We start from the raw sequence: 21,175 nt of genomic DNA, 5'->3' as shown, positions 1-21,175 counted from the left end.
GTTGAGAGTTGTAGTTTTGCAACAGCTGAAGGCACACTGAGTGAAGTAGCAAACCAGTGTGTCTCCAGCTGTTGCATAACTACAATCCCCAGCATCCCCAGCCAAAGTAGTATGCCTCCAGCTGTTGCATAACTACAAGACCCAGCATGCCCTTCTGCTGTCCGTACATGCTGGGGGTTGGTAGCTTTTGCAACAGCTGAAGGCACACTGGTTGCAAAACACTGAGTTTGTTACCAAACTCGGTGTTTCACAACCAGTGTGCCTCCAGCTGTTGCAAAACTACAACTCCCAGCATGCACTGATAGACTGTACATGCTGGGAGTTGTAGTTTTGCAACAAGCTGGATGTTTCTCCCCCCCCCCCCCCCCAATGTGAATGTACAGGGTACACTCACATGGGCGGAGGTTTATAGTAAGTATCCAGCTGCAAGTTTGAGCTGCGGCAATTTTCTGCCGCAGCTCAAACTGCCAGCGAGAAAACTACTGTGAACCCCCGCCCGTGCGACCTGTACCCTAAAAACACTACACTACACAAAATAAAATAAAAAGTAAAAAACACTACATATACACATACCCCTACACAGCCCCCCTCCCCAATAAAAAATGAAAAACGTCTGGTACGCCACTGTTTCCAAAACGGAGCCTCTAGCTGATGCAAAACAACTACTCCCAGTATTTGCCAGATAGCCACTGACTGTCTAGGCATGCTGGGAGTTTTACAACATCTGGAGGCACCCTGTTTGGAATCGCTGGCGTAGAATACCCCTATGTCCACCCCTATGCAAGTCCCTAATTTAGGCCTCAAATGCGCATGGCGCTCTCACTTTGGAGCCCTGTCGTATTTCAAGGCAACAGTTTAAGGCCACATATGGGTATCGCCGTACTCGGGAGAAATTGTGTTACAAATTTTGGGGGGTATTTTCTGCTATTACCCTTTTTAAAAATGTAAATTTTTTTGGGAAAACAAGAGTTTTTTTTTTTTTTTTTACATATGCAGAAGTCGTGAAACACCTGTGGGGTTTTAAGGTTCACATTACCCCTTGTTACGTTCCCCGAGGGGTCTAGCTTCCAAAATGGTATGCCATGTGTTTCTTTATTTTTTATTTTTTTTTTGCTGTTCTGGCACCATAGGGGCTTCCTAAATGCGGCATGCCCCCAGAGCAAAATTTGCTTTCAAAAAGCCAAATGTGACTCCTTCTCTTCTGAGACCTGTAGTGCGCCAGCAGAGCACTCTTCACCCCCATATGGGGTGTTTTCTGAATCGGGAGAAATTGGGCTTCAAATTTTGGGGGGTATTTTCTGCTATTACCCTTTTTAAAAATGTAACATTTTTGGGGAAACCAAGCATTTTGGGTAAAAAAAATGTTTTTATCTTTTTTTTTACATATGCAAAAGTCGTGAAACCCCCTGTGGGGTATTAAGGTTCACTTTACCCCTTGATACGTTCCTCGAGGGGTCTAGTTTCCAAAATGGTATGCCATGTGTTGTTTTTTTTTTTTTTTTTTTTTTGCTGTCCTGGCACCATAGGGGCTTCCTAAATGCGGCATGCCCCCCCCAAAAACCATTTGTCGCTCCTTCCCTTCTGAGCCCTCTACTGCGCCCGCTGAACAATTAACATAGACATTTGAGGTATGTCCTTACTCGAGAGAAATTGGGTTTCAAATAAAAGTAAAAATTTTCTCCTTTTTACCCCTTGCAAAAATTAAAAAATTGGGTCTACAAGAACATGCGAGTGTAAAAATGAAGATTTTGAATTTTCTCCTTCACTTTGCTGTGAAACACCTAAAGGGTTAAAACACTGACTGAATGTCATTTAGAATACTTTGGGGGTGTAGTTTTTATAATGGGGTCATTTATGGGGTATTTCTAATATGAAGACCCTTCAAATCCACTTCAAAACTGAACTGGTCCCTGAAAAATAGTGAGTTTGAAAATTTTGTGAAAAATTTCAAAATTGCTGCTGAACTTTGAAGCCCTCTGGTGTCTTCCAAAAGTAAAAACTCATACATTTTATGATGCAAACATAAAGTAGACATATTGTATATGTGAACCAAAAAAAAAGGTAATTGCCGATACCGTTAATGCACAAAATCGTGATTATCGGCCAATGGGATCGACCGATTATCGATGTGGCCGATATTTAGTATCGAGGATAATTTTTGTATTCTGGAGTTCTCCTTTTAAGTTGCTTGAGATCTGGTAAAAAAAAGTGTTACCCAATGTGCAGTTAGCGGTGGATAAAAGGTGGCATATAGTCATGAGGTCTCTTGCCCAGGAGGAGATATGCCGTCTGAATTAAGGGGAGTATGAAAAGGAGAGGTTTAAATAGTTGTACAGTGGGGACAATCTAACCAATATTGCCATTTACGGGCAAGGGGGTGGGGGCATAACTGCCAGCACCAGAAGCAATGATTTTCTCAAATGAAAAGGTGGTATTCATTTTCAGTATAACAGATGATATAGAGGGGATATTGGTGGTTCTCCAATGGCTCGTAAGCGCCATCTTAGAAATAATACAGATAATACAAAACAGAGCTTGCATGTAAGCTGGGATTAAGTGCATATCTGTAAACAGTAAAGCTAATTGAGGGGTCCCCATATTGGCATAATGTGAAATTTTTCAACTATTAGGGCCAGGCAGTCTATCCAGAAAGGCTGTATTTGGGGGCAGGTCCAGAGAATGAGGTGTAACGTACCGCAGAGGCCACAACCTCCCCAACATTTGTCTGAGGAGCCTGGATAAGCTTTTGCAATCTTGTCAGGTGTGAAGTACCATCTAAGTGTGGTTTTTATAGGCTGATTCAATATGTGAAGCACAAAGTAGTGACTTAGTGATGCATTTAAAGGCATTTTGCCAGTCAAGCGGTGTAACCGTTAAAGTTAATTCTCATTCCCACATTCTCATAGGATAGGCCTGGGAGCAGATATCTCGGTGTGAATATGAGTTATATGGGAGTTTAAGACCAGGTGTTTTATTTGAGAGATAGCTAAAGGTTGATTTTATCTGGGTGTATCTGATAGGGAGTGAGAGCATGTAAGAAATGATGTAGCTGAAGGTATTTATAGAAATCTTCCCTAGGGATATGGTATGTTGTGCGGAGATGTTGAAATGTAACAAGGGTTTAGTTTTCATATACCGTATATACTTGAGTATAAGCCGACCCGAGTATAAGCAGAGACCCCTAATTTCAACCCAAAATCCCAGGAAACGTTATTGACTCGAGTATAAGCCTAGGGTGGGAAATACATCATCCCCCCCTGTCATCATCCAGACCCGTCATTAAAATCCTCATCATCATCACCGCCTGTCATCATTCAGACCCTCATCATCATCACCTGTCATCATCCCCTTGTCATCATCCCACACATCCCCCCTTCATCATCCCTTTGTCATCATCCCCACCCCCCTTCATCATCCCCTTGTCATCATCCCCACCCCCCTTCATCATCCCCTTGTAATCATCCCACACCCCCCCCTTTATCATCCCCTTGTCGTCATCCCCACCCCCCTTCATCATCCCCTTGTAATCATCCCACACCCCCCCCCTTCATCATCCCCTTGTCATCATCCCCACCCCCCTTCATGATCCCACACCCCCCCTTCATCATCCTCTTCTCATCATCCGCCCTCAGTGGTCTTCAACCTGCGGACCTCCAGAGGTTTCAAAACTACAACTCCCAGCAAGCCCGGGCAGCCATCGGCTGTCCGGGCTTGCTGGGAGTTGTAGTTTTGAAACCTCCGGAGGTCCGCAGGTTGAAGACCACTGCGGCCTTCGACATCATCCAGCCCCCTCTCACCCCCCTTTAGTTTTGTACAGTACTCGCCTCCGCTCGGCGCTGGTCCGGTGCTGCAGGGCTGTCCGGTGAGTAGGTCGTCCGGTGGGATAGTGGTTCCGGGCTGCTATCTTCACCGGGGGCGCCTCTTCTCCGCGCTTCCGGCCCGGAATAGAGGCGTTGCCTTGACAATGATGCAGAAGTACGTTGGCAATGAACGTACCTCTGCGTTGTTGTCAAGGCAACGTGACTATTCTGGGGCCGGGCCCGAAGCGCTTAGAAGAGGCCTCCCCGGTGAAGATAGCAGCCCGGAACCACTATCCCACCGGACCACCTCCTCTCCGGACAGTCCTGCAGCACCGGACCAGCGCCGAGCGGAGGTGAGTACTGTACAGAACTAAAGGGGGATGAGAGGGGGCTGGATGATGTCGAAGGCCGCAGTGGTCTTCAACCTGCGGACCTCCGGAGGTTTCAAAACTACAACTCCCAGCAAGCCCGGACAGCCGATGGCTGCCCGGGCTTGCTGGGAGTTGTAGTTTTGAAACCTCTGGAGGTCCGCAGGTTGAAGACCACTGCGGGTCGAGAGTTCACTCGAGTATAAGCCAAGGGGGGTGTTTTCAGCACGAAAAATCGTGATGAAAAACTCTGCTTATACTCGAGTATATACGGTAGTTGCTTAACTCCAACAATCCCCGCTACTAACCATGCATGTAAGTTCAAGTCAGGAATGGATAGGTCCATCACTGCGGCTACATTATTGGAGGCTGCGGTGGTAAAATATGCCTTCCAAGTGTGTAGTGTATTCTGGCGAATTAGATTATCTAATCTAGGAGTTGGATGGTTCCATAAGGGAAGATCTAGAAGGTCTCTAGTCGAGAATGGTGAGGAAAGGTGGTTTTTCAATAGTAGCCCAAGGAGCATCTGAGTCAGTGTGCCACCAATGTCGAAGGGAGGAGATTGCAATATAATAGGCCTTAATGTTTGGGGAACCCAACCCTCCAGTATGTTTGGATTTGGACAGTATTGCGGGGGAAAGTCTGGAATATTTACCTGCCCAGATAAAATGTGTGAGTATTCGTTGAGCTTTAGTATAAAAAGATTTCGGGAGCGAGATAGGTAGTGTTCGGAAATTATATAAAAGTTTGGGGAGCAAAAACATTTTAAATGTTGCCAACCTGCCCATCCAAGAAATCTCGAAAGTGATGGGACTCAGGACCCCAGGACAGGCAGGAGGAGAGAAGCAGATGGCGGCGGCGGTGGCGGTCTCTGGCACCGCAAAAGCTGCTGCAGTTCACTGATTTAATGCGCCCCCTTTAAATCAATGATCTTCAGCATTGTTGCCATGGGGGGGGGGGGGGGGGGGTGAGCGGTTGGACGGGTGTGGATAAATAGCCGTTAACTTATACCGGAATATCTGCGTAAGTTATCGGCTATCGGCCCTAACCTCCACAGAGTATCTGTATCGGCCCTAAAAATAAAAAAATAAAATAAAAAAAGATATCGGTCGATCCCTAATGTCCATTACTGCAGGTAAAGAATTAACGGGATCAGTCAGGGTCATTATAACTTCATCCGTACATAAAGAGATGATGTGGGAATTGTCACCTATGGAAATACCCGGAGTTCTGGCATCTTGCCGTATTGACTGTGCAAGAGGTTCAATTGACAAAATGTATATTAATGGTGAGAGGGGGCAACCCTGTCGTGAACCATTAGTAACCTCAAGTGAGTTAGATAAGGTCCTGTTAGCTAATACCCAGGCGGATGGGTGGGAGTATAGGGCTGATATGGCTGAGATAATGTTGCCTGTAAACCCCATAGCTTATAGGACCGAGAAGACATACAACCAACAGAGCCAGTGAAAGGCCTTCTCGGCATCCAGCGCCATAATTAAGGCAGGGGTGGAGTGTGTCTCCACATGATGTAGGATATGGAGAAACCTCCTAGTATAGTCTAAAGTTTCTGGCTTGATCAGAGTTAGAGAGAGGGGAGAAGTGTAGCCAGCCTGTTAGCCAGAACTTTAGCATATATTTTTAAATCCTGGTTAAGGAGTGAAATAGGGTGAATGGGGAATGTTCATTGATTTTCTGGGTTTGGGAAGGGTAGTGACCAATGCTTCTAAATTTTCCCATTTGGTTAGCGGAATTGCAAAATGCTTTTAGGTGAGGTGACAAAATAGCTGAATATGTTTTAAAGTAGGCAGATATATATCCATCCAGCCCAGATGTTTTGTTGCTGGGTAGAGACTGTATCACTTACTGTATTTCCACGAGGGAGAAGTCTTCAGAATTTCTAATTGGGGAATAGAAATATGAAGGAGATTAAGGGAAGAAAGATAAGCATAAATTTTAGTGGCATGGTCGGAAGGGGAGGGGATAGTGGTATTTAAATTGTAAAGTTGGGAATAAAATGCTTGAAAGTCATTAGCTATGTCCTTGGTGGTATAAAGCTTGTCACCAGTAACAGGGTGTATTAAGAAGAGAATACAGGATTTTTGCGGTCTAGATTTTGGCCTACGTGCAAGTAATTTTCCTGATTTTGTTATCTTGGGAGTAATAAGCGGCGCCTAGCTTCCTATGTGCTGTTTCATAAGTGGAGAGTAGGAGACACCTAGGTCATTGCGTATTGAGGCAACTTTCTGTGCCGTAGCTAGAGTAGGCATGTTCTTATTTGTGTCTTCCTTACGTAAGAGGGGGAGAGTGTCATTAATATTTGTCCCTACACTTTTTAAGAATGTTACTTTATGCACAGACCTCGTATGCCTGCTTTATGGCCATTCCAAAGCAGTACAGGGTCATACATGGAGGGGTATTAAAGGGGTTCTCCGGTGCTTAGACATCTTATCACCTATCCAAAGGATAGGGGATTAGATGCCTGATCGCGGGAGTTCCGCTGCTGGGGACCCCCGTGATCTTGCACGCGGCACCCTGTTTGTAATCAGTCTGATTAGCGGGGACCACAGGGCCGACGGCATGTGACGGCACACCTCCGCCCCCGTGTGACGTCACGCTCTGCCCCTCAATGCAAGCCTACGGGAGGGGGCGTGATGGCTGTCACGCCCCCTCCCATAGACTTGCATTGAGGGGCAGAGCGTGAGGTCACACGGGGGCAGAGGCGTGACGTCACATGCCGCCGGCCCCGTGATCGACAGTAATCAGACCAGGGGGAACACGCTACGGGGACTGATTACAAACGGGGTGCCGCGTACAAGATCACGGGAGTCCCCAGCGGCGGGACTCCCGCGATCAGGCATCTTATCCCCTATCCTTTGGATAGGGGATAAGATGTCTAAGCACCGGAGAACCCCTTTAAGCTGAAAATATTCTTTAATATCTCCTTTCAGACGTTGAGAATACTCCCGGTGCGACAGAAGGAATGAACTAGGGATCGACCAATATTGATTTTTTTGTTAGGGCCGATGCCGATAATCTGTGACCTTTCAGGCAGATAGCCGATAACTTATACCGATATTCCGGTATAAGTTATCAGCTATTTCCCCCATATACCTTCCTGCTGTGTCAGAGATACAACTATGGAGGGAGGAAGCCACAGAGTTATGAATTGCAATAGATACCCCTCTAGAATTAGAGGAATAAATGGAGTGAAATATGTAGGGGTAGGCAGGATGTTTGGTCCGGTGTGTATCATTAGAAAGGAACATCTATGTGGGGCATTGAGACCGTTGACATTAATGCTCGCTAACTTAACAACCATAATTCATAAACAAATAAGGCAATAATAGTAGATGAAGGATGAAAATGTGATCGACTGTGTTCCTCCCAGCCATCACACACACAGTCTGTTGGAGAGGGTAAGACATAAGGGTAGGATGGAGCTAAAGGCATAAAGAAGAGGCAATAGAAAAACAAAGTAACGCAGGAAAATGCAAAAAAACATGAGAACAAAAGAAACATTAGACAATTGTCCATCCTGATGATGAGGGGCAGGGTCCACCACCGGAGCCCATAACCTTAGTACAAAGGGTGTGGATGAGACAGCTAACACGGATCATCACGCTGTAGACTAGTCTTTCCGTATATGTGAGGAGAGTTGAGCATTTCTAGAGGTGGCAGGCGTAATATTCCAAGATGGTAAGAGTGATTGTCCTTCCGACAGTGAGCGAATGGCATGAATCTTGTCTCCCTTGCGGATAAACAGACTTATCGGGAACCCCCAGCGGTATGCAATTTTAGCTGTGCGTAGAGCCTGTGTCACCGGCTGGAGGGCTTTAAGTGCCTGCATAGTAGCCGCAGATAGATCAGCATGAACAGAGATAAAAAGGGCGGGGAGTCCGTTGTTTTTTTCGGGCATTTTCCGTGAGACGTTCCTTTGTGGGGAAAAAAAATGGCTAACACGTCCCTTGGTACTTTATCTGGTCGATGTTTAGCAAGGGGGAGTCCGTGCTCCCTGTCCATTTCAATTTCAGTAGGGGAGCAGTCCGGCAGTGTAGCCTTTATTAAAGGGGTACTTTGGTGCTTAGACATCTTATCCCCTATCCAAAGGATAGGGGATAAGATGCCTGATTACGGGGGTCCCGCCCCCTCCCATAGGCTTGCATTGAGGGGCGGAGCGTGATGTCACACGGGGGTGGAGGCGTGACTTCACACGCTGCCGGCCCTGTGGTCACCGGTAATCAGACCCAGAGCGAACATGCTCTGGGGACTGATTTTAACTGGGGTGCTGCGTGCAAGATCACGGGGGTCCCTAGCGGCGGGACCCCTGCGATCAGGCATCTTATCCTCTATCCTTTGGATAGGGGATAAGATGTCTAAGCGCCGGAGTACCCCTTTTAAGGAGCGGACATATTGCGAGATGTCTACTGGGAGGACAGTTTCAGGGGCCCATCACAATTTAACATTATTGCAGTGGCTCCTGTCCTCCAGGTTGGCAATCTTTTCCTTTTAATGCAATAACCTCATCTTCTAGATCATTATGGGAGTCAATGAACAGATTATGTGAGTCAGAAAACTCTCTCCAAATTTTGTTTCAATATGATATACTCTTTCTCCGAGATCATCTATGATGACTTGGAGAAGATACACTATTTTATTCATGTCCCTTAGAAAGGTCTTGTGAAGCACCATGGTTTTCTTGGCAGTGTCTGTGAGAAATTCGCCGGAGACTGATAGTGCTCCTAAAGCATCTACACCATCTGCTTGTAAGGTGTTAGAAACAGTCCAGTCACATACCTCAGAGGTAGTATTGGTGGAATACCTGGGTCTCTGCTTCAACAGGCTTTGGGATGATGATTGCGCAGGAGAGGTTCTGCCCGCACCTTGAGGTGATGCAGGCAGCAGTTGGGCACTCAGATCTTCACTGCCGTGAAAGGAGGCGTCCATTACAGTAAGCAGGTCAGCAGGAGAGGAATCTCCTGGAGAGGTCCGGTGCAGCGTGGGGACCGACAGTAAACGCCAGGTGATGTGGGAGATGAGCGGGAGGCAGCCGTCACTTCAGGCTGGGATATTGGAAGAGAAGGACCGCACGCGCGCTCGGCGCCATCTTGGGCTCTGGTCCTGTCGCGGTAAGACATAATTTCGACAATGTTTTTTTTGGCGTACAGGCTTCTTTCTCCTCCCTCGCATGTTGTTCAGAGGATCAGGCACCTAATAGTCTGATTCAGGGCTGAATTCAGTGGCTGTCAACGTTGGTAAATGTCGCTAGGTTAGGCTGAAGGCAGGAGCTCTCCTACAGTGCGGCCATTCACATCGGCTGTCAGACCATGCCCCCCCTTACTGTTACCTTTAAAAATATTGAGGGAGATCTATCAAACTGTGTGAGAGAAATAGTGATTTTCCCACAGCGACCAATCACAACTCAGCTTTCACTTTACCTCAGCTCGTTAGCTGAGCTGTGATTGGTCGCTGTGGGAAAATCTCTCAATTTTTTCACTCACACAGTTTGATAAATCCCCCTCATTGAGTATCAAAAATGCCTAGAAGTCTGTTGTTTAATGGCTATAGGAAAATAAGTATCATTGAGCTAAGGGGAAGCAAGGCAGGAGGAAGAGGGGGTCACAGACTCCCATTTTATGCACACATCCCTGTGTTCAGGGATCTAAACCAAGTGCCCTTCACAGCTTAACGGAGACGTTTACAAGAGTCAATGCCCTGCACTGTTTACAGGGGCATGGAAGTGGATGCCGAGCTGTCTCCTTGCTGTTCAACCTGTACCTTTTTGGCTATACAAGCTAAAATTGTCTGAAATGGTTAACTGCCTTGGTATGCATCACGAAGCTAGCCATAAAAGTTAGTAGCCAGGATTTTTTAAACAGCATGATTTTCCATTGCTTGCACCATAAGCTGTAGCTTTCACCGGAATTACTTTTACGTACTATTGACATTTTGATTACTTTTTATTAAATTTTTTCCAGGATTTGATATGATCAAAAATTAGCAATTTTGCGGTTTAGAATTTGTTTGCATTCATGCTGTGTGGGATCAGGAATGTGATATTTGTCTTGTTTGGACAATTCCGCACATGGCAATAGGTGAAATAGGTGATTTGGATTTTTAATTTGGGAAGGGTGGATACTTTGAAAAATTCTGACAACCAGTCCACATTTAAACAGTTGAATGACTGAAATCTGAGTGATCTCTCATGTCATTCATTACTGGTAGGTGTAAGCTACAGAAGGTAGCTGGTATCAGACAGGGATGACTCAGGCCAGACTCCCAGGCGCGCGCTGTTCTCCCTCACCCGACCCATGATGTAAATGTACGTCATGGGTCGGGAAGGGAATCTCCCTGCAGCAGTCTGCAGGGATTCAAATTGCTCAGGCCCGTCACCCCTACAACGAGAGGCTCTGGTATCTGGCCCTCACAGCTCACCTGGCCATAGAAACATTGGCGGCCTCCACATCAATCTACCCGTGTTTTTAACCTCCATCTCTCACTCCAGTAAAAGGCTACAGGCAGTTCTGTGTTCTCTCGTCCTTTACACATGACATAATGTTGGGCTGAATCCCAGACGTAAGAGGGAGGAAAAGGGGGAAGCTTATATATTGTCCATATTAAAAGCTGCAGGAGTGTCTGCTGTCCAGATTTTCAGGCATGCCACTCTCTTCCATATATTTTAGTTAGACTGCAAGCCACACAGGGCTGACAAAAACGTTAGCTCCAGAATGAAATTCTTAGTCTCCATGGTGACCCTTTCTGGGATTTGTCAAGCCCTGACATAAAGTGCATGCACTGGTCTCACTGGTCTCTTAGGAAACATTACCCCTGAGGAGAATGTACAAGACTCCCTGCAGATTGAGGTCAGCTGGAGAACTGTCACCCTGCAGTCCAGGACCCTGTGTCCTGCAAATTTGCAACTTTTTTATGGGAATATCTGCATTGACAATTCTGCACCAAATTGTGTTGATTTGCATAAGATTTCCCTTTGTGGATAAAGTAAATAAGAAGTAAATGGGGTTTTAAATCTGCAACAATACAATGTTATTGTGGAAACCTAAACTTACATGAATCAGTCCAGTAGTTGTAAAGTTATGCCCCCCCTCGTTGCTTTATTGCTAAAGTGCTACTGTGCGCAATAGCAGTAGGATGCCGGATTTCTGAGCTTCACTTTCTACTTTAATATGCTGCACAATGCCCGCCCATGATATGAATATTCAATTCAAGGCATTGCCTTCGGACTCCACTGTTCAGAGTTCTGTCGGCAATCCGGCATGAAGCATGGAAGTTTAGAAAAAAAATAGTGCAAGCTTTATTATTATTATTATTATTATTATTATATATTTTTTTCTCCGCTAAAATCCTGTAAAATTACCGGGTAACCAACAGACCCCATGCAAGTAAATGGTATCCGTCAAAACCCTGTAATAGCAGTTTACGTTCAACCCGTTTCAGGGTCCAATTGGCTTTTAAGAAAAAAAAAATTGAAACAATTGGACCCTTAACGGGTCAGGTGCGAACGGCTGTGTGAATCTAGCCTCAGCCTGATATCACCTTTTTGGCAGAAAATAGTCTGGTGTCAGCAAGACAGCAGCTTATCTTCCATGGCATGGCCAGATTCTTTCCCAGCCAACATGTGCTGTCAGGCTGTCCCTAAATACAGTAGTTTTTTGGCTAAAGATCATAAAAGCATACCAATTATTATTTTTTTTTTTTCAAATCATTATCTGGGTGCACATTTTGCAGTGGCTGCGTGGTAGGGTCCTGTGGCACTGATTCCTCCACTGATGACAATAGTCTAGAATGCTATGATCTGTAGGTTTTTATTGATCTTTTTGATCACTTTTTTTTTTTTTTGTTAGATGGATATAATCAAAAAGCAACATTTATGGTGTTTTTTGCTTACACCATTTAACTGTACACGATCATATACATTATATGTAAATAGTTTTAGACAATTACACACATGTCGATACCGAATATGTAAAAAAAAAAAAAAATAAAAAAAAAAATATATATATATATATATATATATATATATATATATATATATATTCATCAAAATCAATGCAGCACTACTTAGCCAGGGATGTGTGGTGCCAGCACCTTGACCCGATCACATTCCATGTAATAGAAGAAACTGGCGCAGCACTCAAATTGTAAAAATGTATTCCTTCATGTCCAATTTTGTTGGACATGAAGGAATAAATTTTTCACATTTTTACTATTTTTTGAGTGCTGCGCCAGTTTCTTTAATAATATAATTTTTTTTTTTTTATAATATGGTTAATAGGGGTGATTATCACTTTTAACGTGTTATAGCCCGTTATTAATAACTGACGTTATTTTGTGATGGGAGAATGAACGCAAGAAATAGCGCATGCATTATTTCTCTTGTTACTATCTTCCATCACAAAATAAATAGCTTAAAATGGATAATGTAAAAATCCCATAGACTATAATGGGATTTTTTAACGGCTGTATGGAATTTTTGTAACGGCCGATTTTCAGGGTTTTCATAACGGAACATCAAACGGATCTTTAAAACGGATGAATTTTATAGTGTGAAAGCAGCCTAATGATGTAGCCTGTTTTGGCTTTGAGAACACCATAATCTGTGGGTCAATACGATTAACGAGATACCAATATTTACATAGTTTTTCTTTTGCTGAACTTACTTTAAAAAAAAAAAAAAAAATTATTTGAACAAAATAAGTATGCTTTAAATGGCCTTATTCTGACCCCTATAACTTGTATTTTTCCATATATGGGGCTGTAAAAGGGGTCCTTTTGTGCGCTGTAATCTGTAGTTTTTATCGGTAGTATTTTTGTTTTGATGGGACCTTATGATCAATATAAAAAAGGTTCTGATGTATGTCACCAAAAATCCCCATTGTGGTGTTTTTTGTTTAATATTTTTATATATATATATATATATATATATATATATATATATATATATATTGTGTGTGTGTGTATATATGTGTGTCTATCTATCTAATCTGTGTGTGCATATACAGTCATGGCAGTAAATGTTGGCACCCCCTGAATTTTTTCTAGAAAATGAAGTATTTCTCACAGAAATGGATTGCAGTAACTCATGTTTTGCTATACACATGTTTATTCACTTTGTGTGTATTGGAACTAAACCAAAAAAAAGCACATTGGACATAATGTCACACCAAACTCCAAAAATGGTCTGGACAAAATTATTGGCACCCTTAACTTATTATTTTGTTGCACACCCTTTGGAAAAAATAACTGAAATCAGTTGCTTCCTGTAACCATCAATAATCTTCTTACACCTCTCAGCCGGAATGTTGGACCACTCTTCCTTTGCAAACTGCTCCCGGTCTCTCTTATTGGAAGGGCGCCTTTTCCCAACAGCAATTTTAAGATATCTCTACAGGTGTTCAATGGGATTTAGATCTGGACTCATTGCTGGCCACTTCAGAACTCGCCAGAGCTTTGTTGCCATCCATTTCTGGGTGTTTTTTTGACACATGTTTTGGGTCATTGTCCTGCTGGAAGACCCAAGGTCTTGGACGCAAACCCAGCTTTCTGACACTGGGCTGTACAGTGCAACCCAAAATCTGTTGCTAATCCTCAGATTTCATGATGCCTTGAACACATTCAAGGCACCCAGTGCCAGAGGGCGCAAAACAACCCCAAAACATCATTGATCCACAATATTTCACTGTGGGTACTGTGTTCTTTTCTTTGTAGGCCTCATTCCGTTTTCGGTAAACAGAATGATGTGCTTTACCAAAAAGCTCTAGCTTGGTCTCATCTGTCCACGAGACGTTTTCCCAGAAGGATTTTGGCTTACTCAAGTTCATTTTGGCAAAATGTAGTCTTGGTTTTTTATGTCTTTGTGTCAGCAATGGGGTCCTCCTGGGTCTCCTGCCGTAGCGTTTCATTTCATTTGATTGTCGATGGATAGTTTGTGCTGACACTGATGCTCCCTGAGCCTGCAGGACAGCTTGAATATCTTTGGAACTTGTTTGGGGCTGCTTATCCACCATCCGGACTATCCTTTGTTGACCTCTTTCATCAATTTTTCCTTTCCGTCCACGCCCAGGGAGATTAATTACAGTGCCATGGGTTGCAAACTTCTTGATAATATTGTGCACTGTGGACAAAGGCAAATCTATTTTTCCACAATTTTGGTTCTCCTATTTCTGTTGTCCATGCTTAGTGGGGGCACACACAGACACACAATGCAAAGACTAAGTGAACTTCTCTACTTTTTATCTGCTTTCAGGTGTGATTTTTATATTGCCCACACCTGTTACTTGCCCCAGGTGAGTTTAAAGGAGGATCACATGCTTGAAACAATCTTATTATTCCACAATTTTGAAAGGGTGCCAATAATTTTGTCCAGCCCATTTTTGGAGTTTGGTGTGACATTATGTCCAATTTGCTTTTTTTCCTCCCTTTTTTGGTTTAGTTCCAATACACACAAAGAGAATAAACATGTGTATAGCAAAACATGTGTTACTGCAATCCTTTTCTGTGAGAAATACTTCATTTTCTAGAAAAATTTCAGGGGTGCCAACATTTACGGCTTACTGTGCAAGATCGGACATTTATTCATGCTGTGATCCTAAAAACACATTTTTTTTTGGTGGATGTTTTCCCTTTTTTTTTTTTTTGTAAACTGGGAAAAAGGGGTGCTTAAAATTTTTATATATTTTATAGAGCTCTATTTTATGCAGCTCAAGATGAAAATGTATGCCCTTTAAGTACCAGGGCACAAGGATGTCAATTGTCCTAAAGGGATTAAAGGGGTACTCCGGTGAAAAACTTTATTTTTTTTTATTTTTTTTTTTTTAAATCAATTGGTGCCAGAAAGTTAAACAGATTTGTAAATTACTTCTATTAAAAAATCTTAATCCTTCCTGTACTTATAAGCTGCTGAATACTACAGTGGAAATTCTTTTCCGTTTGAAACACAGAGCTGTCTGCTGAATCACGAGCACAGTGCTCTCTGCTGACATCTCTGTCCATTTTAGGAACTGCCCAGAGTGAAAGGAAATCCCCATAGCAAACATATGCTGTTCTGGACAGTTCATAAAATTGACAGAGATGTCAGCAGAGAGCACTGTGCTCGTGATGTCAGCAGACAACTCTGTGTTTCAAAAAGAAAAGAATTTCCGCTGTAGTATTCAGCAGCTAATAAGTACAGGAAGGATTAAGATCTTTTAATAGAAGTAATTTACAAATCTGTTTAACTTTCTGGCACCAGTTGATTTAAAAAAATAAAATAAAATAAATTTTCACCGGAGTACCCCTTTAAACATGCACATACATGCCTCAGTACAGGCGCACATTGAAGTCGATAATAGCTGAAAGCAACACATTTTTAGGCTTTGTTTGGATGTTTTTGAGGTTTTTGTTGCCCGTGTGAACATACCTAAAGGTGCCAATCTTTCCATTATTTTTTTTTTTTATCTGTTAAACTCCGCTAAAAATACTGACCAAAATGCCACCTGTTAACCAAACCTACACAAGCAAACTTTTAATTTTATTTATGTTTTGTAAAAGTGGAGGTAGGTTTTAATAAAGTTTTGAGATCAGACTTAGAACTTGTAAATGTATCTGTTGGCCTGCATCATAAATTGGCTGGAAATCTAGACACAGAAAACTTCAGATATTGTGCAGTTAGTTAGACCATCCTTTTTCCTTGTAGAAAAGTTCCAGTAGGCATGCATACATAGGTGCTCAGGAGACAAGCAGATACTGGTGTCCCAAGGGCTCATGGTTACAAAGTCCCTGCCCTCATAATTTTGCCTGGATGACGTGTTGGGAAAGAACTGTGAGTACTACTATGAGGTAGGAAAATGTAGATTAGAAGTGGGATGTAAAGACTGCTGCGGTGGCGGACAGAAAGCTGTGTGTATAGAGAGGGCTGACAATGCTAGGGGACAGTAGTGGGTAAATACAGGGCATATGGCTCTCCACTGTCCTCCATATTGTAGCAGCAACACGACTGAACACTGTCTGCCCTGATCATCACAGAGCTGCTCTTCCCAACTACCTCTTTAAACTCGAAGTAGAAGTTATCCTTGATATTTACATAATTGAAATGCAGGCCAAAGCATTATTCAGACTATTCTTATTTTTAGTTTTCTGAGTCACCTGATGCTATTTCATTTATGCAGGCCAAGCACATTTGTAGGTGTGGTATGGGTCTATTTGAAGCTAGGAGTGCGTGAGTCATTTTTACATGCCATTTGCATTTGTAGAGATACATTTACATATATTGTACTAATATTTGACACTTTAAATTGCTTCCAGCTATTATGTCCACTTAAGACATCATTACCTATCAGCATGTCCCTGCATTCTGTGCAAATCCTTTAACTGGCCATACACATTAGATAGCTGTTGAACAAAAGAGTGTATATGTTTAGTTCAGTGGCTAGAGGGACATAAGCTTTCAGACACTCTTTTTGGCAGTGGCAGATCTCCAATGGTAATAAGCTATCATGCATGTTGAAATCCAGCTTTTCTGGCCCTTATACATCTGCCATTGGAGAACTGTTGGGAAGCACCAATACACAAGATGATTGACCAATAGGGACAAGGTATCTGGAATTGGTTCCAAATAACAATGCACCAAATAACCTGAAAGCATCAAGCTAGACTGTTCAATGTGAAACCTGCCACTTGTTTAAGATCTGGGTTATACATGGTGACGGCCATATGCATGCAGTCTCCCTGATGTTTATATGTGAATTTGCTTCTATACTTAGATTGATTTATTTATTTTTCCAATCATTGTGAAGGGGAGTTCAAGAGAAGGTAAATTCAACTAGGCCCCATAAGTTATCCTGCTAAGATTTGGATTTGGAGATCCATTTTGGGTGTTGAAGTATATTCACATCTTGTTCCCCCCCCCCTATAGCCATTTCACTTATAACCATATCATCTTATATTGCCACTGTTCAGTGTGAAAGCAGTAGGACATGCATTTTTTGGCACATATTTGGAAGCCGACCACTTTAAAAATACTTGAAGTTTCTGTTGAATAAAGCAATGAGTTCAGCAACAAAAAACACAGCAAAATGTGTCTCAATTTTTGTAACCTTTTTCATTGCTTTTTATATAAAATAATATATATATATTTTTTTAACCACAGGCGCTGTTCTTGCAGCTTTTTTATAGATTGGGGATCTGACAGTCTTGCTCCTGAGCCACCCACATTTGTAGCCTTCATTTTAAAGCATTTACTGCAGCCAACATTTTGGTTATTGCGTTGTCTTTATTCTGGAGTTCACGGTTGAGGAAATGTTAATTTTAATTTGAGTAAAAACAAACAAAAAAAACCTTCAGTTTAAGGGTATGTGCACACTGCGGAATTTGGCGTCAGCCGCCGAAAATACTTCGGCAGTAGGACCGCACAGCACTGTGCCATCCCCATTGACGCCTATACAGTGCTTGCGGCATGCCGCGCAAAGAAAGAACATGTTCTTTCTTTGCATGTAACATTTTCAACGGCGGAATTGTCTGCCGCTGAAACTCCTCAGTGTGAGCGGGTCTCGCGGAAGAACCATTCACACTGATGATAATATTCAACTCGCGGAATTCCACAGGAATTCTGCAGTGTGAACATACCCTAAAGCAGAAGACCTCTACAAGAAAGGACCACATAGGAAATTCTATTTTTGCATTAAAATGAATGGCACCACAGTATATGTTGGTTTCCCATTCTTTGCAAAATGCCAAAGGATACATGTGACATAAACATGGTCATAGGAACAAAACAAACTTTAAAGAAAGTCCATGTCAATGCAAGATAACTGCATACATCTTCAAACACTTTATTTAAAACTAGCTGAGTACCTGGTGTTGCCAGGTTTTTTCTTCCTAATCCTTGTTGGGGAGGAAAATGAACAAAGGAGGAAGCTTCCTGTCCTCATATATTGTTGCCATATCCCGACCTCCCTCCTATCCTGTCCTCAGGTGGGACTGATTTGTGATGAAGATATTGTAAGCTGAAAATAGAAGGGGTCGTGGCTTTGTGGGACTGGGCGTGATTTGCAAGTCAGACCGATGCACAAAAAGGGTAGATAATAAGAGGTGGGGCTTAAAATGTGGGCGTGTCTTTGAGAGATGGGGTGCGGCTTGCAAGCTGCATTGACACATTCACCAGGCGATGCAGAGAGCAGCCTGTGGAGTAAGGTACTGGAAGTCCAATATACTTGCATAGGACTTGAAACAAAAACCCATCTTTTATATAAGGGTGTAGGTAAGGGTTAATTTAGCTATTATATATTTTTTATTTGACATATAAGTAATATGTGTACCAGGTATTATTGAAATACCTCCAGCCGTATGGAAGTTATGTGTGAACATACATTTCCCATTGATTTACCTAAGGACTCAGACAATTCTATTTTTTTTTTTCCGTTTTTCGTTTTTTTTCCTCCTTGCCTTCAAAAAATCATAACTCTTATATTTTCATCCATAGTCTAGTATGAGGGCTTGTTTTTTGCACGACCAGTTGTCCGTTGTAATGCCATCACTCACTCACTCATAAAATGTATGGCGCAACCAGAAAAATACTATTTATGTGGGGAAATTAAAAAGAAAACCGCAATTTAGCAAATTTTGGAAGGTTTCGTTTTCACTCGGTAGAAATGACATGTGTTCTTTATTCTTTGGGTCAATACGATTAAAATGATACCCATGATAACATACTTTTCTGTTACTGTTGCGCTTAAAAAAAAAAATAAAGAAAATCGCAAACTGTTTAACCAAATTAGTACGTTTAAAATCCCCCTATGTAAAAGACCTATAACTTTTTCATTTTTCCGTATAAACTGTGATATGAGGGCTAATTTTTTGTGCCGTGATCTGTACTTTTTATTGATACAAAATTTGCTTTTTATATAAAACTTTTAATACTTAAAAAAAAAAAATTATATACATTTTTTTGGGAATAAAAAAAGCAGCTATTTTGGACTTAGTTTTTAGTTATTTTTTTTTACGTTCACACTGTTCACCATACGGTATCATTAACATTTTATTTGAATAGTTGGGATATTTACGCATGCTGCGATACCAAATATGTATATAAAATAATTTTTTTACACTATTTGGGGGTGAAATGGGGAAAATAGGACAATTTACGTTTTTATCCCACACATTGGCCCTTATTTACTAAGAGTGGAGTGTAGGTTTCTTTGTGAGTTTTAATTCCCTACAATTTTTTTTTCCCTACATTTTGCTTTTTTTACACATGCTCTGATCAGTCGGGTTTTCCTCAGCTCAAATCCATCACATTTTCTGTGGAAACCTTAGTAAATATGTTGGGTTTTGTGAAAATATTGAACACTCCCCTTTTCATGGCGACCACGCCCCCTTTTCGGGGGTTTTCTTAGCAAAAGGGAGTGTTAGTCTGGGTTTTATCAATTTTGGCGCAAATTCTGGAGCACAACCCGACAAAACATGTCGGGTTTGCAATAGTAAATGAGGGCCATTGATGGATGGATGGATGGAGAGATGGATGGATGGAGAGATGGATGGATGGATGGGCAAAAGGACCTGTGATCAGGTGATGAACTAGCAAATGCTCATATGTCTTTTGTGCAGCCACCTAAATTGTCTGCACCACGTCACCCTGTGTTAATCGAAGTACAGCTGAATTTATAGCGATCCAGCCTTGTGTAGGCTCAGTAAACGGGTGCTGATTAGAGTTGGTTGCTTGTGATTGGGGCATCGTCAGCCTGTATAAAAGGGCCCAAAGTCTTGAATGCATTGTAAATCTCTTTGGTCTTCTCTTAGTATAAGCAAGGGTAACTCATTTTCTTTCACAAGCTCTGTAGCTCTGTCTACAACCTCTATTGATTCATAAAATTTCATAGGGAATTGGTCATCACTTTCAGGCTATGTGAACCATGAGTTATTGGGTTGGCTGGTTTTGATTGATCTGTGCCTGTACTCCAGCAGAAAGGTCTATCAATCAAGGCTGGTGGGGCAGGAGAAGCTGCCAGGGACTGCCCCAACGATTTGTGGTTTAGTTAACTTGAAAGTGATATAAGGTTCCCTTCAAGCTAAAGGGGAAAAAAAATCGTATTAGATCTCCTTCACCTTTTTTTTTCCCTGGTAACATATATTCTGGGATACGCCGCTTTCCTGAGTCCTGAGTAAGGCCGGTTTCACATGGCAGAATTACTGCACTAAATATTGCATGAATTTATAGCCAGTAGACTTCAATGGGATTCCTGCAGCAGTTTCATTCACAATTTCTGCTGCAAAAATTCAGTTGAAGTGAATTGGCTATAAATTCAAGCAGAATTCAGTTCAGAAATTCTGCCGATTTGAAACCGGCCTAAGGGCTCGTTCACACGGACGGATCCGCCGTGTATTTTACGCTGCGGATCCGCCGACTATGGACCCTACAGTGTGTCTCCAAATGTGCCTGCTCGGAGCGCTACAAGCAGACCCACTGCCATATGCGAGGCCGAGAGCGGATTGCCGCTCCGAGTAAGCACATATGGAAACACACTGTAGAGTCCATCATCGGCAGATCTGTAGCGTAAAACTGCAGATCTGTCCGTGTGAATGAGCCCCTAAGGCATTAACTCTGGGATGCTTTTACCTTTCATTCTGATTCCAAGATAGTTTTTTCGTGACATGTGCTTTATGTTAGTAAATTTACGTCGATACTTGCATCATTTCTTGGTGAAAAATTCCAAAATTTTATTAAAAAATGTAGCATTTTTCTAACTTTGAAGCTCTCTGCTTTAAAGGGGTACTCCGGCACTAAAACATCTTATCCCCTATCAAAAGGATAGGGGATAAGATGCCTTATAGCGGGGGTCCCGCCACTGAGCCTATGAGAGGGGGCGTGAAGGAGTCACATTTGGCTTTTGGAAATCAAATTTTGCTGAAAGGCTTTTTGGGGGGCATGTCGCATTTAGGAAGCCCCTATGGTGGCAGAACAGCAAAAAAAAAAACACATGGCATATTATTTTGGAAACTACACCCCTCAAGGAACAT

General features: G+C 42.4%; 1 protein-coding gene across 3 annotated transcripts in view; it reads left to right on the top strand.

The window, feature by feature from the left end:
- GOLM1 (golgi membrane protein 1) overlaps positions 1-21,175 on the top strand; it is a 93,886-nt gene that overhangs the window by 6,680 nt on the left and 66,031 nt on the right. Inside the window, exon 1 of one of the 3 annotated variants that reach the window (XM_056524477.1) lies at positions 15,981-16,000. The exons of the other annotated variants lie outside the window; for them this stretch is intronic. The gene's annotated coding sequence lies outside the window, so the exon portion shown is untranslated. Of the gene's footprint in view, positions 1-15,980; positions 16,001-21,175 lie in introns of those variants that run through there. 3 annotated transcript variants of the gene reach the window in all.

The sequence above is a fragment of the Hyla sarda genome, chromosome 1 (assembly GCF_029499605.1).
Source record: "Hyla sarda isolate aHylSar1 chromosome 1, aHylSar1.hap1, whole genome shotgun sequence".
NCBI classification, from domain to species: Eukaryota; Metazoa; Chordata; class Amphibia; order Anura; family Hylidae; genus Hyla; species Hyla sarda.
This window is presented reverse-complemented; position numbering and strand designations above follow the sequence as displayed.